Below are 20,557 nucleotides of genomic sequence, written 5' to 3'. Positions count from 1 at the left end.
GATAGAAAGGCTTGGGAGCTCTCTAGTCTACTCTAGACTAGATTACGAGAAGATTACGAGAGACAATTACAAGAAGATTACGAGAGACAATTTTGCTATTTTTTTTCTCCTCAGCAAGAAAAAATATTATTGAATAATAAGAAAATATTATCCAAGAAGATGGAATGGAAGTCATTTTTTTTTTTTTGCTTTTTGTTTTTTGTGTGTGGGTATATTTTTGTAGATTGTACACTTTTATCTTTCTCTCTTTTCCCTATTTTTCTATACCTTGGTTGTTCTCACTCTTTCGATGTAGTATAAAAAATTTAATAAAATTCTTTTTTAAAAAAGTATTTATTCAGGTAAAAAGAACTCCATTGTAGATAGAAAGGCTTGGGAGCTGTCTAGACTACTCTAGACTGGTTTCTAAGGAAAAATAAGAAAGGAAAAATAACAATCATCTAAATAGTTACATCTTGCAAGGAGAGATGCTTCTTGTTAGCTAGAAGAACAAAGGGAGAAGAAACTGAACCAAAATGGTTCCAACCTCATGGTCCAGTTTATTGGGGCCATACAACAATCTGACCAATGAGAAGTTAGTGTTCCTAGAGATTCACATTTCTACTAACTTCAAAGTAAGGGATGTGACGTAAACAGGATAGAGTGAAACACAGTAAAGCCTGTCTAGGCATGCTTTCGAAACAGGGAAAGGATTCCCTCAATCTAACTCTATCATCTATCTAACTACATCTAGACTTGAGTAGTCCAAGGTGATTCCCAACAGTAAGGAGATCTTCTATTTTCAGCTTCTATGGATTCGATGTTTAAAGCAACTAGAATGTACAAGTAATCACCTCCACAGGACCAAATTTAGCAGAAAGTAAAGATAGTCCCGCTGACAGTTTAGCCATGGTCTAGTTCTTTAAGTCTCTTCCTTTTCTTCTTCTTCTTCTTCTTCTTCTTCTTCTTCTTCTTCTTCTTCTTCTTCTTCTTCGTTATTCGTTCAGTCGTTTCCGACTCTTCGTGACCTCATGGACCAGTCCACGCCAGAGCTCTCTGTCGACCGTCACCGCCCCCAGTTCCTTCAAAATCAAACCAATCACTTCAAGGATCCCATCCATCCATCTCGCCCTTGGTCGGCCTCTCTTCCTTTTTCCTTCCACTTTCCCCAGCATCATGATCTTTTCCAAGCTTTCCTGTCTTCTCATGATGTGGTCAAAATACTTCATCTTTGTCTCTAATATCCTTCCCTCCAGTGAGCAGCTGAGCATTATTTCCTGGAGTATGGTGTTGTTTTGGGCAATGGGCTTTTTTTTTATCGGAGGGAGTGTTTTACAAGAGATAGGAGCAAAAAGGAGGGGGTTCAAAGAAGCAAGAAGTTAGCTCTCAGGCACGATAATGACTAACTTTCCCATGTGAAGTTTTGTGGGTCCTGCACTCCCTTAATCTTCCAACCTTGGGATCTCCTTAAAGGTGTTCCTCTTTGTGTTCTCATTGCGGTGTCAACTTTGCCTTTCCTCGGAAGAGGTTCCAGTATTCAGCTCTTAGCCTTGTTTCCGGTCTGGAAACCGTGCCAGATTCCCAGTTCCATGCAAGCCGTGCCGTGCCGTGCCGTGACTCTCGAGTAGACCTCCCCTTGTTACTTTGCTTTCCTTGTTCCTGAGTCGAGACTGACTTCGCCTTCTTACCTTGCTATCCTTGTTCCTGAGTCAAGACTGACTTTGCCTTGTTTACTTTGCTTTCCTTGTTCTAAGATGGGACTCTCCAAGTGGAATACAGTTGCAGTTTTGCAGCGTTTGGTTCTTGGCTCTTGTTTGAGAACTATCCTACACCTACAAAGCCCTAAACGGTTTGGGACCCACCTACCTTAGAGACCGCATCTCCCCCTACAAACCCGGACGTTCTCTTCGCTCGTCGGGGGAGGCCCTTCTCTCGCTCCCACCACCCTCGCAGTCGCGGTTGGTGGGGACGAGAGAGAGGGCCTTCTCCGTTGTGGCCCTCCGGCTTTGGAACTCTCTTCCTAGAGAGATCAGGCAGGCCCCTACCCTCCTCTCCTTTTGTAGGAGCTTAAAAACCTGGCTCTTCCAAAAGGCCTTTGATACCTAATTTGATGTTGGACTGATCCATCTGCCCATTTTATAATAGCCCCCATTTCGAGATGTTGCCAATGCTATTTTGCACTTTATTGTCCATTTCTACCACCACATTCTGTTCTGGATTTTATGAATTAGTCTCCTGTTTTAATATTGTATGATTTTCGTATGCTTCTTGCCGATTTTGACGATTGTTTTATTGCTATTGATGTTTTACTGGTATAATTGTTTTATAGTCGTGTTACTGATATTGATTGTTTTATCGGGCTAGGCCCCATGTAAGCCGCCCCGAGTCCCTTCGGGGAGATGGGGTGGGGTATAAAAATAAAGTTATTATTATTATTATTATTATTATTATTATTATTATTATTATTATTATTAAGTCCTTGACTGTTGTGTGACACTATCGAGTTTCACTGGTGGATTACAAAAAGGACATTGCCGAACTTGTTTTGAATTGTTATAGTCTTCATATTAAGGACTAATTCTCATACTGACTTATTTTGCTAACTGTGTATATAAAAGGGTAATGAAATTTCGGCCTAGGACAAAACAACAAAACTACACATCCCAGAAACACTAAACTTGGCAGCACAACCCCTCATCCATGCCTCTACGTTCATACAACAAAAAGAAAGGAAAAATAAAGTCCTAATTAGAGAGGAATAATTGTTTTTATACAATTGCTGCCAGTTAGAAGGCTAAGCTCCGCCCACTTGGTCTCCTAGTAACCCACTCAACCCAGGGGACAGGCAGACTTAGGCCTCACTTTGCCCTCTTCCACTTCCTATAAAATACAGATTATCTGATTTGAACTGGATTATATGGCAGTGTAGACTCAAGACCCTTCCACACAGCTATATAACCCATTTATAATCTGAGATGACCACCAACACGTCTGAACTTAATGTCAAGGGAAAACCTTTACCCTTTACTTTAACTACCACCAAGTCCTCAATACTTTATTCCCATACCACCATACTTCGCCACAGCAATTCGTGGCCGGGCATAGCATATATATATATGCTTCAATAAACTGCTTGTGTGTTATACTGGCTCCTGTCTGGTTTTCAGGGTGCTCCCACAGCCTTGGGGTGCAACAGAATGAAAATACATACTGAATATCAAATATTTACATTACGATTCATAACAGTAGCAAAATGGCCGTTATGAAGTAGCAATGAACATAATGTTATGGTTGGAGGTCACCACAACATGAGGACATGTATTAAGGGATAGCGACATTAGGAAGGTTGAGAACCACTGCCCTAGAAGAAGCTTAGGATGGAAATCAGTATGCAAATAATTTTTTCATGCAGAAAAATTTTCAGCACAAAAAAAATCCCATACCTCACAACCTCTGAAGATGCCTGCCATAGATGTGGGCGAAACATCAGGAGAGAATACTTCTGGAACATGGCCACACAGCCCGAAAGACATACAACAACCCTGTGATCCCGGCCATGAAAGCCTTCAACAACAAATCCCAGCAATTCTGTAACTTGGGCAACCGAGCATGCTTTTAACCTGATTTACTGCACAGATAGGTTGTTTACAACAAATATGTATATTTTCTGCAGGATATAGCTAGGAAAATCGTCTCCCATCTCCTCATGAGCCCTTCCTTACATTCAAGTAACCTGTTTTTCCATCTTTGAGAAATATAATTTCCACCAATTTCAATTTAGGGTTGTTGTGTGTTTTCCGAGCTGTATGGCCATGTCCCAGAAATATTCTCTCCTGACGTTTCGCCCACATCTATGGCAGGCATCCTCAGAGGTTGTGAAGTATCTGAGGATGCCTGCCATAGATGTGGGTGAAACATCAGGAGGGAATACTTCTGGAACATGGCCATACAGCCCAGAAAACACACAACACAACACACGACAACCAATTGCAATATAACCCCCGAAGCAACACATCTCCATAAATCCTTAGCTTTGATGTGGCACCAGGAACAAGATGAACCCAGTTTGCTGCTGTCCTCATAAATAATTTCAAAATCCAGACTCATTAAGGATTATTTATTTATCATAAATATTTGATTTCACCTTCACGAGGATTTACTCTGTCTCGGCGATGTCTTAGTGAGGCCCCCCGAGGCGTTCATTAGCAATCTTTGAAGATCTCCAGACTGATCCTCCTGATCCTTTGTATGTGATTTTTATGACTGTTTTTATCGTTGCTTGATGTTTTATTGTTGATTAATTTGTTTTATTGTTTTGCTTTTGTATTGTTGTGTTCGGGCTTGGCCCCATGTAAGCTGCCCCGAGTCCCTTCGGGGAGATGGGGCGGGGTATAAGAATAAAGTTGTTGTTGTTGTTGTTGTTGTTGTTGTTGTTGTTATTATTATTATTATTATTATTTTATGACACAGCAAACAAGATAGATTTGCTGGATTTCGTATCACAAACTCCCAAGTCGAACACTTCCCAAGTGTCTAGGACTGTGTGATGTATTTTCGGATGATGCGCGCAGATCCCAGTAGGGTGGCCATTTGCAGTGGGCAGATCGTGATTTTGTCAATGTCTATTGTTTCCAAATGCCGGCTGAGATCTTTTGGCACGGCACCCAGTGTGCCCATCACCACCGGGACCACCTGCACTGGTTTCTGCCAGAGTCTTTGAAGTTCAATCTTGAGGTCCTGATAGCGGCTGAGTTTTTCCTGTTGTTTTTCGTCAATGCGACTGTCACCTGGGATGGCGACATCAATGATCCAAACCTTTTTCTTCTCCACAACTGTGATGTCTGGTGTGTTGTGTTCCAGAACTTTGTCAGTCTGGATTCGGAAGTCCCACAGTGTCTTTGTGTGCTCATTTTCCAATACTTTTGCAGGTTTGTGATCCCACCAGTTCTTTGCTGCTGGCAGGTGGTTCTTGAGGCATAAGTTCCAATGATTCATTTGGGCCACGTAGTTGTGCCTCTGTTTGTAGTCTGTCTGTGCGATTTTCTTACAGCAGCTGAGGATATGATCCACGGTTTCCTTGCACAGTCTGCATTTTGGGTCATCAGCTGATTTTTCCATCTTGGCCTTAATTGCCTTTGTTCTGATGTCTTGCTCCTGGGCTGCAAGGATCAGGCCTTCTGTCTCCTTCTTCAGGGTCCCATTCGTGAGCCAGAGCCAGGTCTTCTCCTTCTCAGCTTTTCCTTCAATTTTGTCAAGGAACTTTCCATGCAGTGTTTTGTTGTGCCAGCTGTCAGCTCTAGTTTGTAGTGTGGTTTTCTTGTACTGGTTTTTTGCCTGCTGTGCTTTGAGGAGTTTCTGATTTTTGACTTCAATCAAAGCAGGTTTTTCACTTTGCTTTCCATCTTCTGCCAGGGCATGTTCTTCTTCTTTGACTGCTTGTTTGACTTGTAAGAGTCCTCAGCCCCCTGATCTTCTAGGCAGATATAGCCGGTCAACATCACTGCGAGGGTGCAGTGAATGATGAATGGTCGTGAGTTTTTTTGTTTTCTGTCCAAGTTGTCTAGTTCCATCTGTGTCCAGATTATTATTATTATTATTATTATTATTATTATTATTATTATTATTATTATTATTATTACGATAACTCTATTCCCCTTTGAACTAAGCTTGAAAGGTGGGTAAGAGTCATTCGCTTAAGGAGACTCCATTGTGCCTGGAGGACTCTGGGACAACCTCGAGGATCAACCTGAGATGGGTTCAAACGCAATCCTGAAGGAAAATATGAAGCTTGATCAGTCAAGAACCATGGACCATCCAGTTGCCACCAAGTTGGTTGGAAAAGAGGACCTGGGAAGAGGTGGTTCTCCAAAGCTCCATAACTGCTGAGATCAGCCACAATGCACACAAAAGGCACAGTTCATTTCTCCCCAACCAATTATGAAGGAAAACAGGGTGGAGAGGTACAGGTGTCCTATATTAAAGCCGAGTTGTGGCAAGCTGGCTGATGGCTGTAAACAAGGAGGCAGGCAATTAAAGCAATTTGTGGAGAGCGTGATGCAAGCAGCCAAATTGGCATCATATGAGCAGAAAGGTGTTTCCTAGCCTGGAGGCCTTGGAACAGATGATATAAGAATTCTCCCTCCTTGGCGTCCGGCAGCCATACCTACAGACGCCCGTGGAAGGAACAGGTAAGTCCGTTGGCGGTCAAGGTGGGCATCTCATGAAGATCCTGAGATATCACCTTGGGGGTATGGCATTGTGCTTCGGGGGTGGTCCTGTTACATTGATTCTTCCCGATCAAGTGTGTATAGGACGGTGGAATAATCTGCAAACATGCACCCAACTGGAGTCAACCTTCAGACCAAAAGGATGTAATTCTCTGCTAGTTTTCTTCCAGAATCGTGGTCCACAAATTTCAATCTTCTACTTTTCTTGGACTTTAGGTCTCCAATTATTACATGAATAAATTTCTCACTGGACAAAAAAAGTTTCTGATCTTTCAAATTATTATTATTATTATTATTATTATTATTATTATTATTATTATTATTTTATGACACAGCAAACAAGATAGATATGCTGGATTTTGTATCACAAAATCACAAGTCGAACACTTCCCAAGTGTCTAGGACTGTGTGATGTATTTTTGGATTATTATTATTATTATTATTATTATTATTATTATTATTATTATTATTTTATTATGACACAGCAAACAAGATAGATATGCTGGATTTCGTATCACAATATCACACGTTGAACACTTCCCAAGTGTCTAGGACTATGTGATGTATTATTATTATTATTATTATTATTATTATTATTATTATTATTATTATTATTATTATTTTATTGTATGACACAACAAACAAGATAGATATGCTGGATTTCGTATCACAAAATCACAAGTCGAACACTTCCCAAGTGTCTAGGACTGTGTGATGTATTTTCGGATGATGCGTGCAGATCCCAGCAGGGTGGCCTTTTGCAGTTGGCAGATCGTAATTTTGTCAATGTCTATTGTTTCCAAATGCCGGCTGAGATCTTTTGGCACGGCGCCCAATGTGCCCATCACCACCGGGACCACCTGTACTGGTTTCTGCCAGAGTCTTTGAAGTTCAATTTTGAGGTCCTGATAGCGGCTGAGTTTTTCCTGTTGTTTTTCGTCAATGCGACTGTCACCTGGGATGGCGACATCAATGATCCAAACCTTTTTCTTTTCCACAACTGTGATGTCTGGTGTGTTGTATTCCAGAACTTTGTCAGTCTGGATTTGGAATAATAATATTATTATTATTTGAAAGATTATTATTATTATTATTATTATTATTATTATTATTATTATTATTATTATTTTATATATAAAGGAAAAACAGATTTCTTATCGATGTATCTGCAGCAGCCAATCTACAGGTCTCATACTGCAAACTAGTGGTAAGGCTCCATATTGCAGTTCGTAGATGAATGAAACTTTGGGGCGCACATAAATCTGACTCCAATATGACTTCAGAATACACGTTTTGATAGAAAAGAAATCCTAGATGTCTTATCAAATTTAATGGTCAACCTTCATGAGATGAGTAAGAGATGAAAGTCCAGGTTTCCTCCTATACATTGAGGCACAGTGGTAGGCATCTAGAAGGTCTTCCAGAAGTACCTGTAGATGACATTTATTTATTTATTTATTTGCATTACTTTTACCCCGCCTTTCTCTCCTAGGAGACTCAAAGCGGCTTACAGTAAATAGGCAAAAATTCAATGCCTAAAACAATGTAAAAACAGCAATTCATATAAAACAATCTACAAAACAACAGTTCATATAAACCAGATACCATTACAAAATAAAAACACATTATATAAAATTTTAAGAATGTCCAAGATTAAAAACCATTCATCCAGAATCCTCAAGTCTTTGACATCATTGCTCTGCATCCAGCTTAGCCAGACGTATCTGTAAACAACATTGCTTTACATCCAATTTTTAAAAACAAGACCTATTCTGGATTCAGACCTGCTTCTGGCCAAAGTTACATCAGACTAGCCTATTCAATGTAGATGAGCCCTGAGTCAATTAGACTCAGTCTATGAAAGCTTATCTGAGACCCCATTTAAGCTGCCCTCTGGTGGCCTAGGGGATAAAAGCCTTGTGACTTGAAGATTTTGTGACGGCACGAGTGGCGCCATCTATATGTCGAACTGTAAGTTCCAAGATTTGAATTGTGGTATCATGCCTGATTTTGCCTTTACCCTGAAAAAGTTGTTGAATTGATTGGTAATTTATAGCTGTCAATCAGTGTTGTTTGCACCAGTTATATTGCTCCTTCAGCTCAATTGTTTGGCTCCACCTCTTCCTGGAGTAGGACTGTGTTTCCTTTTTTCATTCCACCATCAAGCTTTCTACCAGATGGACGTGAGAGAGAGACTTGGCTCTAAAAGCCCTTGATTAAGTTACCTCTCAGCACCAATTCTGAGGTTCTTACCCTTGAGACTTATGCTTCATGTTCAGGGCCAACCTGGATGATGTTGAGGAGTCTCAAGTGCCTTCAAATCAGTTCTTTGGCACCAAAGGAAGACTGCGTCTTCAAACATAGGCCATTTGGACTGAGGCTGAGGATTGCTCCGGCATTCACAGCCATTGAGAAAGAGGGACCTGGAAAAGCTTCTCAGCTGCAGAGCTCCTTGGACTTAAGACAACCAAAGACTGTAATGTATTTTCCTTTACCCCTTTGAAACTTCCAGCTTATTGCCTTAAAGGGATAACCTTTTGTGAACAATAAAACCAGTTTTTGAGTTATCTACAGTGTTTTGGTCTTTGGGAGCTCCAGTTTCCCTAAAGGAGGGCAAGAAGCAATCCCCTAGGGAAAGATGTCACGCCCATGCCTCTTTCACTAAGAGTTATAGCCACAGATTGGGTTGCTGACCTGAAGGCTGCCAGGTTCGAATCCCACCTGGGGAGAGCGCAGATGAGCTCCCTCTATCAGCTCCAGCTCCATGCGGGAACACAAGAGAAGCCTCCCATAAGGATGGTAAAAACATCAAAACATCCGGGCGTCCCCTGGGCAACGGCCTGGCAGATGGACAATTCTCTCACTCCAGAAGCAACTCCAGGTGCTCCTGACATGAAAAAAAGCTGCCCTTATAGTGCAGATTGAATTGAATTGTATGACAGACTCATATAATCCAATTCAATTTGCATTATATGAGTCTACATTGACCATATATGAAGTTCAGACTTGATGGTTTAGATGAGGTCTCTGTCTCTAAGATGCGATAAGATCCCTTTGTATGCTAGCATTTTTTCAATTACTTCCGAGTATAATAGATCCATTAAATCAATAGGTCAACACATTGATTCAATGGAGCAACTCCAATGAGGAACAACAACCAGATTTCAACATTCGCTTCTATTGTTGTCATGGTGCCAACACGGCATAAAGATACTAACCCTGCAAAACTCAAGAAGACCAAAATTTCATTCTTCCTTTGTGTCTCCCTTCATTTTCAGATTTATTTCACAGAGCACCACCATGGTTTTCCCTGGAGAATTTTCTGGGTGTAACACATCCTATTCCACCAGTCTCCCACCATCAACGGTTTTAATACAACCACCGTCCTACGTGGCAGAGACATCGCTGACAGACTTGGAGATCATCCTCCCAGAACCATCGCCATTTGAACATCCAGAATACGGTTTCCATAATTACCACGTACCTCCACTGTACTGCCACCTGCCTCCTGAACAACCCTTGTTCCTTGCCTCTTTCCTCACTGTATTACACCAGGTGTAAACTCTGTGTCTTTCAACCCACTGATTTCTGGCAAGGAAGTGGCGAGAGAAGGGCCCAAGTGAAGAAACTGATGGAGGTGGGGGAAGACTCAGGTTAGACTAGTGGCTTTTTGGTGAGAGGGGCAACAATGTAAATCTGAGCTCACAAATTTTATGGAGATCAGTGGTTCGGGACAAGGCTCAGTCGCCCTTGTCCTTTTTTGTACATTAACTGAGCAACAGTTTTGAGGAGAGATGAAAATAATACAATGGATACTGTGAATTACAGTTTCACCCTGGGTCTTTTTCTCTTCTTTTTTTCCAATGGGACAAATTCATTAGTTATACGTTCCAGAAAACATGGCTTTATGGGCAGAATGAAAAGGCGGTAAAGAATTTTAACAGCAGTAATGTCCTGGGCCCATAACCTGTTAGAGTATATGCAGCATTTTGAGGTCTTGATTTAAGGAGCAAACCCAATGCTTTACTGTAGGACCTCCATTCTAAGAAAGCAACATTACTAATGATATAACCTAGCTGCATCTTGTAAAGTTGAAAGAGGACTCATAGGAAGAAGAAGAAATGGAGAAACATCACTAGATTGGTAGGATTGGTAGACATAAAGAGACATTTCAGGTCACTTAGACTATCTAAGTCTATTACTACTTCCCACTGTGAGAGATCCTTCACTCTTCAGAGCCAAGCATTATTACATTTCCAAGGTCATCAGCAGAAATCCCAGTCTTCTGTTTTCTGAGAGATCTTGGTTTATATACTTAATGTCTTATCACAGCGGTTCTCAACCTATCAGTCCCCAAGTGTTTTGGCCTACAACTCCCAGAAATCCCAGCCAGTTTACCAGTTGTTAGGATTTCTGGGAGTTGAAGGCCGAAACATCTGGGGAGCCACAAGTTGAGAACCACTGTCATCAGGTCATAGAGGTGAAAAGGGACCACAGGGTCAACTAATTCAATCCATTGTCAATACATTAAAGTGCCTTGGAAAGATGGGCATTGGACTTGTATTCAGAAAAACGTCAATGAAAAGGGAGTCTGGTGACTTCAGAGATTGTCCTTTGTCACTGTTGAACAGCTCTTACCATCAGATAGTTGTTACACAATCAACTGGTTTGGATCCTGCGTTCTATGGCACCAGCAGACAAAGATCGATCCCTCTTGAGGACAACACTTCTTCTAACTTGAAGATGGATCGCATATCATATCTTATTCTTCTGTTCTCCAAGAGAACAAACCCACATGTTTACCCATTCCCACCAGAGTTCGATTACTTTCCCCCCATCATTAAAGTGTGGTTTTTTCATCAATGAGACAAACTACTTCTGAGTGTGTTACATTGTTTTGAAGCTGTGTAAGGAGAAACCCATGTTGCATCAACCAAACCCAACACGTCTGGCCATTTCTCTTTAGAGAACACTAGCTGTGCCCGGCCACGCGTTGCTGTGGCGAAGTATGGTGGAATGGGAAATAAAGTATTGAGGAATTGGTGGTAGTTAAGGTAAAGGGTTGTGTTTATGGATAAAATTACAGCTGGATAAAATGCACACTGAAGTGGATTATATGGCAGTGTGGAGTCAAGATAATCCAGTGCAAAGCAGAAAATATAAGATTATAAATGGGTTATATAGCTGTGTGGAAGGGCCTTGAGTCTACACTGCCATATAATCCAGTTAAAATCAGATAAGGTGAGCTATAGCAAGTGTCCTTTTGGTGAGTTGCCATAATAGTGCATCTATCGTATCAGTTTCAGGACAGCAAGGCAACACATATGTAGATTCGAAGACACATGTGGGAAACTGTTGGAGGAGAGGGAACACCACCCCATCCGTGTCCCTCTTATAACCAAACTGACAAAACACAAGAGATTACATCAGATTGCTGAAGCAAAGCTTTATTGCAAAGGGAGGGATAGCCAAGATTTTCAATTACAAATCAAAGTGAATCAATGGGGGAAAATGCAAATGATTTGTCACAAATTTATCCTTAGTTGAAGTATTAAAATTGTTGGAAATGATAACAGATCGTGACAAGGTGGCAGAATAGCCAGAGGTCACACTCAATGGACAAATTGTCCCTTGATTCTCAATACAGCTGGTCCAGGAGGCCCTTGGAAGACACAAAGCCATCAAGGAGAATGTAGCAAAGCAGTGTAGCAAAGAGGTCTGAACAATAAATTGTAGGTAGAGCTGGAGATCAGAATACACGAGCATCTGCTTATCCAGGGGTGGATGAAGGAGGCTCAGTTTTCCTGATATCTGCAAAATCATCAGTCGTAAATCCATGCATCACGTTGATCAGTTGCCGGGGGTTCCAATAGGGTCTTCTTTTTAGCAGGGTCTGCAGTATCCACTGGACCCCAAATATCCACCAAAGTTACCAGAATATCCACCACCATAAGAACCAGAATATCCATCAACGCAAGGATTGTATCCGCCCACTTTTGTTGTACCACTATAGGAGACTATTGGACCGGGTAGAGTAATATTCATACATTGTGGCTGAACACAGATTTCACCGTCTGGGAGTTTGGCACAGCATCCCTCAGAAATTACATTTGATGACCCTCCTCCGATGGCTAGGCCACCACCCAAGCTACTATAGCCATAAGGGCCATAGGAGCGGAATGGGTAGCATGATGTATTACATGATGGGATATAGCAGGATGGCGTGTAGCAGGACATCTTGGAAAGATGAGGAAGCACCTGAAATGAGAGAGTGGATTGCATCAATGGAAAAGGGTAGAATTTAAAGCAGTAGTTTCCAACCTGCGGTCCATGGACCACCAGTGGTCCACAAGAATGAAAATATGGTCCATTATTACACTGTTGCCTCGAAACCACACGGCAACAAGAGCAACTCGCAAAACCAGGCAACGGGGATGTCAGGAGGGGAGAGACTGACTACCCACGAAAGTTTACTACTACCACATCAGCTCTAGATTATTAAATATGGTTTTCTATAGGCGAGCAGATGGTGGCTACTGGGTGTTTCATATGTTCATATGAATCAGCACCCCAAATAACCAAGCCAAATCTAAAGTTGACCAAAAACTGTTTCGTAACCCTTTTGGTACTAATGTTGAAGAGTGGACCCTGATCAAAGTGATCCCTGGTCAAAGTGGTCCCTGGTCAAGTCATCTTTTGTCAAGAGGGCCATGGTCAAAGTGGTCCCTGTTCAAATGGTCCCTGGTCAAAGTGGTCCCTAGTCAAAGTGGTTCCTGGTCAAATGGTCCATGTTCAAGTCGTCTCTTGTTAAGAGGACCGTGGTCAAAGTGGACCCTGTTCAAATGGTCCCTGGTCAAGTGGTCCCTGGTCAAGTAGTCCCTGGTCAAATGGTTCCTGGTCAAGTGGTCCCTGGTCATGTGGTTCCTGGTCAAAAAAACATTGGGAACCGCTGATGTAAAGGAAGCTTTGGATGTCCTTCTGAACTTAATGTTCATTCAAATAGCACACTGGGTGCAAGGAAAGGCCCAGTTTTATTGTGAATGTTTGACTGGTGGACTTGAGATATAGTTTTTGTCTCATCTAAAAAGCTCTTCACTCCTCCAGAAGACTAAAAAACCATTCTTTCTCAATCTTTCCACATGATGTCTTTGCAAATCAATATAGGTCTGCCTTTGCCTTACAGCAGTGGTTCTCAACCTGTGGGTCCCCAGATGTTTTGGACTTCAGCTCCCCGAAATCCTCACAGCTGGTACACTGGCTGGGATTTCTGGGAGTTGTAGCCAAAACACCTGGGGACCCATAGGTTGAGAACCACTAGTCTACACCATTCACAGGTTGCCCACCATCTTCAGGTTGCCCACCATCCACAGGTTGTGCGCCCCTTGGTCTACAGCAGTGGTTCTAAATATCTCCAGATATTTTGGCCTTCAATTCCCAGAAATCCTAACAGCTGGTAAGCTGGCTGGGATTTTTGAGAGTTGTAGGCCAAAAAACGTGGAGACCCACAGGTTGAGAACCACTAGTCTACACCATCCACAGGTTGCCCGCCATCTTTAGGTTGTCCACCATCCACAGGTTGTGTGCCCTTTGGTCTACAGCAGTGGTTCTCAATCTGTGAGTTCCTAAGTGTTTTGGACTTCAACTCCCAGAAATCTTAACAGCTGGTAAGTTGGTTGGGTTTTTTGAGAGTTGTAGGCCAAAACACTTGGGGACCCACAGGTTGAGAACCACCAGTCTACACCATCCACAGGTTGTCCACCATCCTCAGGTTGTCCACCCCTTGGTCTACACCCTTCACAGATTTCCCACCAGGTTGTCCACCATCCAGGTTGTGTGCCCTTTGTTCTACAGCAGTGGTTCTCAACCTGTGCGTTCCTAAGTGTTTTGGCCTTCAACTCCCAGAAATCCCAACAGCTGGTAAACTGGCTGAGATTTCTGGGAGTTGTAGGCCAAAACAACTGAGGACCCACAGGTTGAGAACCACTGCACAGGTCTAGTCTCTTCCCATCTCCTATTAAGAGATGGGAAGAGACTAAATCTTTCGTAGATTCTGGTTAAAAAAAAACAGAAGGTATTTGAAACATACAGAATGTTCTTAGGTTAAGGAGAGAAGACAAAAACAAGACTGAGAGAGAAGGCAAGAGTATGGCATTCACATAAAGTCAAACGCAGAATGTTCTTAGGTTAAGGAGAGAAGACAAAAACAAGACTGAGAGAGAAGGCAAGAGTATGGCATTCACATAAATTCAAACTTAGCAAGCATCCGAAGGACACTTGTGGACACTGACTTACCAAGTTCTCAGACGACTGTTGGGAAGAAGCCGAGAGGAGCTGTTGGAAGAGCCTTGACTTTGGACTCCTTATATACAGTCCAGGGTGTGTTGAGTCAGCCCATGCCCTCTTTGAGGATCCCTCTTCCACCTGACTGGGCAACAAGGGTGCCCCCTTTAATTTTCAAGGGAGGCATTAATTTTCAGCTTTGCAAATCCAAATGAAAAGACAGCCTTCCTTTTGGGAAGATTACAGGCCTGGCTTCTAAATATTAATAAATCCCTTTGGATGCCAAAAGGCATCATCAGCATGTTTTAATTAATGAACAGGTCCTGATTTGTTATGTTTGTGTAAGAGAGTCCCAAGACAGAGCTAGGAAAGACCCCTCTATGTATCACATCAATACACTTGGTTTGTTGTATGTTTTCCGGGCTGTATGGCCATGTTCTAGAAGTATTCTCTCCTGACGTTTCACCCACATCTATGGCAGGCATCCTCAGAGGTTGTGAGATTTGGAGAAACTCAGCAAGGAAGGTTTATATATATCTTTGGAAAGTCCAGGGTGAGGGAAGAACTCTACTCAAGTTGGAGGCCAGTGTGAATGTTGAAGTTAATCACTCTAATTTGCATTGAATTGCTTCATCTACTGGCTACTTTCTGGCTGGGGATATCCTTTGTTAGCTGCCCCAAGTTCCCATACACTTGGTTTTTTACCAGGACTTTGTGTCCATATCTGGCATCAGAGAAACTGTGAGAAACATTGAATTCCAGGTTGGAACGTCATCTGTGCTAACTTAGTTGCACACACACACACACACACACACACAGAGCCTTTATTGGCACACAACAGCATTGGAGTGATGATGGTCCACTATCAACTTCACCGGACTGGCCATGTTGTCTTAATGTCTGATCACTGTCTCCCAAAGAAGTTAGTTTACTCGCAGCTTGTTCTTGTTTAGTAATTCAGTTGTTTCCGACTCTTCATGACCTCATGGACCATTCCAGGACAGAGCTCCTTGTTGGCTGTGGCCACCCGCAGCTCCTTAAAGATCAAGTCAGTCACTTCAAGGATACTATCCATCCATCTTGCCCTTGGTCGGCCTCTCTTCCTTTTTCCTTCCATTTTCCCCAGCATCATTCTCTCTCCAAGATTTCTTGTTGTGACAGCGCGAGTGGCACCAACTATACGTCGAACTGTAAGTCGCAAGATTTGAATTGTTGTATCATGCCTGATTTTGACTTTACCCTGTAAATGTAGTTGGATTGATTGGTTATTTATAGCTGTCAATCAGTGTTGTTTGCACCAGTTATATTGCTCCTTCAGCTCAATTGTTTGACACCACAATTTCCTGGAGTGGGTCAGTGTTTCCTTTTTCATTCCACAATCAAGCTTTCTACCAGATGGACATGAGAGAGAGACTTGGCTCTAAAAGCCCTTGATTAAGTTACCTCTCAGCACCAATTCTGAGGTTCTTACCCTTGAGACTTATGCTTCATGTTCAGGGCCAACCTGGATGACGTTGAGGAGTCTCAAGTGCCTTCAAATCAGTTCTTTGGCACCAAAGGAAGACTGCGTCTCCAAACATAGGCCATTTGGACTGAGGCTGGGGTTGCTCCGGCATTCACAGCCATTGAGAAAGAGGGACCTGGAAAAGCTTCTCAGCTGCAAAGCTCCTTGGAATTAAGACAACCAAAGACTGTGATGTATATTTTCTTTTACCCCTTTGAAACTTCTAGCTTATTGGGATAACCTTTTGTGAACAATAAAACCAGTTTTGAGTTATCTACAGTGTTTTGGTCTTTGGGAGTTCCAGTTTCCCTAAAGGAGGGCAAGAAGCAATCCCTTGGGGAAAGATGCCACGTCCATGCCTCTTTCACTAAGAGTTATAGCCACAGATTGGCTTGCTGACCTGAAGGCTGCCAGGTTCGAATCCCACCTGGGGAGAGAGCAGATGAGCTCCCTCTATCAGCTCCAGCTCCATGCGGGGACACAAGAGAAGCCTCTCACAAGGATGGTAAAAACAACAAAACATCCGGGCGTCCCCTGGGCAACGTCCTTGCAGACAGAAAATTCTCTCACTTCAGAAGCAACTCCAGTTGCTCCTGACATGAAAAAAAAGCTGCCCGTATAGTTCAGATTGAATTTAATTGTATGGCAGACTCATATAATCCAGTTCAATTTGCATTATATGAGTCTACATTGACCATTAATGAAGTTCAGACTGCATTATATGGTGGTTTAGATGAGGTCTCTGTCTCTAAGATGTGATCCCTTTGAATGCTAACATTTTTTTCAATTACTTCCGAGTATAATAGATCCATTAAATCAATAGGTCAACACATTGATTCAATGGAGCAACTCCAATGAGGAACAACAACCAGATTTCAACATTCGCTTCTATTGTTGTCATGGTGCCAACACGGCATAAAGATACTAACCCTGCAAAACTCAAGAAAACCAAAATTTCATTCTTCCTTTGTGTCTCCCTTCATTTTCAGATTTATTTCACAGAGCACCACCATGGTTTTCCCTGGAGAATTTTCCGGGTGTAACACATCCTATTCCACCAGTCTCCCACCATCAACGGTTTTAATACAACCGCCGTCCTATGTGGCAGAGACATCGCTGACAGACTTGGAGATCATCCTCCCAGAGCCATCGCCATTTGAACATCCAGAATACGGTTTCCATAATTACCACGTACCTCCACTGTACTGCCACCTGCCTCCTGAGCAACCCTTGTTCCTTGCCTCTTTCCTCACTGTATTGCACCAGGTGTAAGCTCTGTGTCTTTCAACCCACTGATTTCTGGCAAGGAAGTGGCGAGAGAAAGGCCCAAGTGAAGAAACTGATGGAGGTGGGGGAAGACTCAGGTTAGACTAGTGGCTTTTTGGTGAGAGGGTCAACAATGTAAATCTGAGCTCACAAATTTTATGGAGATCAGTGGTTCGGGACAAGGCTCAGTCGCCCTTGTCCTTTTTTGTACATTAACTGAGCAACAGTTTTGAGGAGAGATGAAAATAATACAATGGATACTGTGAATTACAGTTTCACCCTGGGTCTTTTTCTCTTCTTTTTTTCCAATGGGACAAATTAATTAGTTATATGTTCCAGAAAACAAGGCTTTGCGGGCAGAATGAAAAGGAGGTAAAGAATTTTAACAGCAGTAATGTCCTGGGCCCATAACCTGTTAGAGTATATGCAGCATTTTGAGGTCTTGATTTAAGGAGCAAACCCAATGCTTTACTGTAGGAACTCCATTCTAAGAAAGCAACATTACTAATGATATAACCTAGCTGCATCTTGTAAAGTTGAAAGAGGACTCATAGGAAGAAGAAGAAATGGAGAAACATCCCTAGATTTGTGTTGTCTAAGGCTTTCATGGCAGGGATAACAGGGTTGTTGTATGTTTTTTGGGCTGTATGGCCATGTTCCAGAAGTATTCTCTCCTGACGTTTTGCCCACATCTTTGGCAGGCATCCTCAGAGGTTGTGAGATATGGAGAAAACTAAGCAAAGAGGTAAATACATATCTGTGGAAAGTCTAGGGTGAGAGAGGTCAGTGTGAATGTTGTAGTTAATCACCTTAATTAGCATTGAAAAGCTTTAGAGTCGTTAACTGCCCTTGGTTGATTCCTGTCTGACCACATGACCACTCTAACAACTATCATGTCAGACTACATAGAGAAGCCATTGAAATTCACAAACACATGGAAAACTTCAACAGAAAGGAGGAAACCATGAAAATAAACAAAATCTGGCTACCAGTATTAGAAAAACTCAAAAATCAGAACAGTAAATAAAAAGCAACGCTCTGAAAACAGAGGATTTCCAGACATGAATTTTAGCTTTTCAATACTAATTAAGGTGATTCACTACAACATTCACACTGACCTCTCTCACCCTAGACTTTCCACATATATATATTTACCTCTTTGCTTAGTTTTCTCCATATCTCACAACCTCTGAGGATGCCTGCCATAGATGTGGGTGAAACGTCAGGAGAGAATACTTCTGGAATGTGGACACACAGCCCGAAAGACAACAACCCATCCCTAGATTTATCATATTTATCACAGAGGGGGAAGGATTAGTAGACATAAAAGAGACATTTCTGGTCACTACTTCCCACTGTGAGAGATCCTTCACTCTTCAGAGCCAAGCATTATTACATTTCCAAGGTCATCAGCAGAAATCCCAGTCTTGTGTTTTCTGAGAGATCTTGGTTTATATACTTAACTAGCTTTGCCCGTCCACGCGTTGCTGTGGCGAAGTATGAGGCCCCTTTTACACAGCTGGATAAAATGCACACTGAAGTGGATTATATGGCAGTGTGGAGTCAAGATAATCCAGTTCAAAGCAGATAATATAAGATTATAAATGGGTTATATAGCTGTGTGGAAGGGCCTTGAGTCTGCACTGCCATATAATCCAGTTAAAATCAGACAATCTATATTTTATAGGCAGTGTGGAAGAGGCCAAAGTGAGGCCTAACTCTGCCTGTCCCCTGGGCTGAGTGGGTTGCTCTCCCTCTAATTAGGACTTTATTTTTCTTTTCTTTTTGTTGTATGAACATAGAGGCATGGATGAGGGGTTGTGCTGCCAAGTTTAGTGTTTCTGGGATGTGTAGTTTTGTTGTTTTGTCCTAGGCCGAAATTTCATTACCCCTTTATATATATAGATGTCTTATCACAGCGGTTCTCAACCTATCAGTCCCCAAGTGTTTTGGCCTACAACTCCCAGAAATCCCAGTCAGTTTACCAGCTCTTAGGATTTCTGGGAGTTGAAGGCCGAAACATCTGGGGACCTACGTTGAGAACCACTGAGTTGAGAGTTGAAAAGGGACCACAGGGTCAACTAATTCAATTTATTGTCAATACATTAAAGTATCTTGGAAGGATGGGCATTGAACTTGTATTCAGAAAAACGTCAATGAAAGGGGAGTCTGGTGACTTCAGAGATTGTCCTTTGTCACTGTTGAACAGTTCTTACCATCAGATAGTTGTTACACAATCAACTGGTTTGGATCCTACCTTTTATGGCACCAGCAAACAAAGATCGATCCCTCTTGAGGACAACACTTCTGCTAACTTGAAGATGGATCGCATATCATATCTTATTCTTCTGTTCTCCAAGAGAACAAACCCACATGTTTACCCATTCCTCTCAGAATTCGACTACTTTCCCCCCATCATTAAAGTGTAGTTTTTTCATCAATGAGACAAACTACTTCTGAGTGTGTTACATTGTTTTGAAGCTGTGTAAGGAGAAACCCATGTTGCATCAACCAAACCCAACACTTCTGGCCATTTCTCTTTAGAGAACACTAGCTGTGCTGGCCATGCGTTGCTGTGGTGAAGTATGGTAGTATGGGAAATAAAGTATCTTGTATTATCTGCTTAGGACTGGATTATATGACGCCCCTTCTACACAGCTGTATAAAATGCACACTGAAGTGGATTATATGGCAGTGTGGAGTCAAGATAATCCAGTGCAAAGCAGATAATATAAGATTACAAATGGGTTATATAGCTGTGTGGAAGGGCCTTGAGTCTGCACTGCCATATAATCCAGTTAAAATCAGATAATCTGTATTTTATAGGCAGTGGGGAAGAGGCCTAAGTGAGGCCTAACTCTGCCTGTCCCCTGGGCGGAGCTTAGCCTTCTAACTGGCAGCAATTGGCTAAAAACAATTATTCCTCTCCCTCTAATTAGGACTTTATTTTTCTTTTCTTTTTGTTGTATGAACGTAGAGGCATGGATGAGGACTTGTGCTGCCAAGTTTAGTGTTTCTGGGATGTGTAGTTTTGTTGTTTTGTCCTAGGCCGAAATTTCATTACTCTTTTATATATATAGAAGATTCAATTAAATCTCTCCATTGTCAAAGGTGAGCTACAGCAAGTATCCTTTTGGTGAGTTGCCATAATAGTGCATCTATCATATCAGTTTCAGGACAGCAAGGCAACACATATGTAGATTCGAAGACACATGTGGGAAACTGTTGGAGGAGAGGGAACACCACCCCATCCGTGTCCCTCTTATAACCAAACTGACAAAACACAAGAGATTACATCAGA

General features: G+C 42.1%; 1 long non-coding RNA gene across 1 annotated transcript; it reads left to right on the top strand.

Annotated features, from left to right (window-relative positions):
- The first annotated feature begins 6,124 nt into the window (after positions 1–6,124).
- LOC107983354 (uncharacterized) lies at positions 6,125–11,081 on the top strand. Its single transcript, XR_001730801.2, has 2 exons — positions 6,125–6,167; positions 9,485–11,081. It is a non-coding gene; the product is annotated as an uncharacterized LOC107983354 (long non-coding RNA).
- Positions 11,082–20,557: the final 9,476 nt, after the last annotated feature.

Source organism: Anolis carolinensis, unplaced genomic scaffold (assembly GCF_035594765.1).
Source record: "Anolis carolinensis isolate JA03-04 unplaced genomic scaffold, rAnoCar3.1.pri scaffold_14, whole genome shotgun sequence".
NCBI classification, from domain to species: Eukaryota; Metazoa; Chordata; class Lepidosauria; order Squamata; family Dactyloidae; genus Anolis; species Anolis carolinensis.
The sequence above is the reverse complement of the archived record's forward strand: the minus strand, read 5'-3'. Positions and strand labels throughout refer to the sequence as shown.